The 2,538-nt window shown below is 38.0% G+C and overlaps 1 long non-coding RNA gene across 1 annotated transcript; it reads right to left on the bottom strand.

The window, feature by feature from the left end:
* Positions 1-1,283: 1,283 nt before the first annotated feature.
* LOC140885526 (uncharacterized) lies at positions 1,284-1,817 on the bottom strand. Its single transcript, XR_012150981.1, has 3 exons — positions 1,774-1,817; positions 1,663-1,686; positions 1,284-1,394 (listed from the first exon to the last, which is right to left on the bottom strand). It is a non-coding gene; the product is annotated as an uncharacterized lncRNA (long non-coding RNA).
* Between the last annotated feature and the right edge of the window lie 721 nt (positions 1,818-2,538).

Here is a 2,538-nt window from a genome sequence, read left to right as displayed (position 1 = left end):
TTCATCAACTTGATTGCCCAGCTAGTCCACTTCAGCATCAATATCGTTTATTACATTTCTTGCAGGAAGACCACGTCTTCCACGCAAGACTCCATCAAGACCAACCTCATTCTGACCGCCAGATTCTTGGACAACATTCTTTCCTTTTCCACCTCGAAGTCTAGGGGCCATCTAAAGAAATCCAAGGTCAAATCTTTAGGCCAAAGATAGCAAAAGATGATAACATAATTCTAGGCAAACGAGCTTAACTAAAAGTCAAAGCCTAGTTAACTACTAACTTTAGAGCAAATCATTCAAGTAACAATTAACAGATAAGAGCAAGTAGTCAAACAAATACGCAATCATCTTCATTCGTGCCTAGACTCAAGTGTACTAGACTCTATTTCGAGCATATCCCAGTTTATGCTCTGATACCAAATGTGAGGGCCCGTTCCTGATTAGTATTTAATGATCATGCAATTAGGAGTAATTAATGTAAACAACGAAAATGAGTTAAAATTTTGCTTTCGGGCCTACCGAAAATTCAGCATGAACTCCCCGTAAATCGGACATACCAGGGAAAATCAAAAACTCAAACAGCAATACAATACTCGAAAATAGTGTCCAATTCGACAACACACAAACCTACAGCCGCACTGTCCAGGACTAAACACATGCAAGCCGGCAAGGCTAAACACATCAACAAGCAAATTCCAACGTCGCAAAAATATCAATACAGATACACGGGGCATCTCCCCGGAAAATAAAAGACTCCAATAATAATATATAATAACTGGGAACTCACAACGACTCAATACCCTCCCTGGGCTCCACTGACAGATGAACCACCAGAGGCAACAGAACCACCTGTATTACCTGCCATGGCAATAACAACAAAACCACAGCAGTCCCGAGGGACAGGGGTCAAACCCCAGTATGAAGATCAAATAAATTACAGCAAAATAAATTATATGTAAAACAACTAATGCAATGCAAGTGAATGGTACCAAGGAACATCGGATATCAAAATCTGGATCCAAAGAACAATAGCTAATATGTGGCCACCTGTGCAAGGGGGACAGTTCAAACACTGTGCGGCCCTGCATCAGTACGCGTCAAGGGGGACAGTCTGCAGAACTGCGCGGCCCTTACGCTAGCATCAGATTTCTAGACAACTCATTAAAGAGTGGATAACAATCTCAAGAATAAGAGAATAATGGCTCAATATGAATGCAATGCATCATTCATCACAATCATCATATAAAACATATAAACAAGCCAATACCTCAAATAGCAATTAGACATTTTACATATCCTCATAAAGGCTGCAAAATAGCGATCAATCCGTACCTTAATTGCCAAATAATTACCAAAGTAATTCTTACAAACTTGGTGCAATCCTAATTACTCCAAACCTGAGGAAATTACCATTTCCATCAATTCTAACATATATTTCAACTTCCAAACAATTTAAATATTCAATCCTAGGGTCAAAAATATCCAAATTAATATTCTGAAAAATTCCGATAAATTCCCAAAAATTCCAGAATTATTATATATTAATTCTAAGGTATTCCAAGACCCAAACATTCAATAATTCAACACAATAATTCAAAAATCCCTAATATAAACATACTGAATTTTCGAAATAAATTCCAAAAAAATAGGGAATTCGATCTATACCTCAAATCGGATCAAATATAGCACCTACAACCAACAAATAATCATATATCAATTATTTGGATTCAAATTCAACCAAAAATTCCCAAATTCAAACCCTAACTCGAAATATACCTCAAGACTTCGAATTAAAGGTCTAAACAACCGGAATAATACTCTTCCTAGCTCCGGCGACGAATGGCGCGGCTGGTGCGAAATCGAGTTTCGAGCGACGAGATAAAAGCTTACGAAATTGGTACTAAAAGAAAGCTCTCATCGCGAGGATTCCGGAACTACGCTCGGAATAATTTTTGGAGCAACGACGGAGGAGATATCGGGGTTTGAAGAAACGGAAAATGAAAAGAAAAGGAAGGAAGAAGGAGACGACACACACGGGGAGAGAGAAATGAGGGAATACGGTGATATAATATATTATATGCTTATGTGTGTGTATTTATTTAATTGAGTCCAAAACTTGACCCGGTTAATTTAATTCCAACTCATGTGTGCCATAAAAATTAAATATGTATTTTAATACTGTCTATACACCGATATTTCTAATACATACTTTTAACACACAATTTAATTATCTGGCTTAATTATTTTAATTCACCACTTTAAAATAATTATTATCAAATTTAGCCAAATAATAAGGTAATTAGCATCGGGTCCTTACAGCATGTGGAAACAAAAGTGTATGGGAACTGGAGGGTGGTAGGAGACAACCTGTGTGAGTAATGGGGAGACCATTTCCATCACCAACAATAACTCCATCAAAGCCAACATACGGAGTGTTTAGAGAGAGATTGGAGAGATCAGCTATCACATGATGAGTGGCTCCAGAGTCTAAGAGCCAGTCAGATGGCCCAGGCGAGGTGGCAATATAAGCGACTACCTAGG

This window comes from Henckelia pumila, chromosome 2, assembly GCF_033568475.1.
Source record: "Henckelia pumila isolate YLH828 chromosome 2, ASM3356847v2, whole genome shotgun sequence".
Lineage (NCBI taxonomy): Eukaryota > Viridiplantae > Streptophyta > Magnoliopsida > Lamiales > Gesneriaceae > Henckelia > Henckelia pumila.
This window is presented reverse-complemented; position numbering and strand designations above follow the sequence as displayed.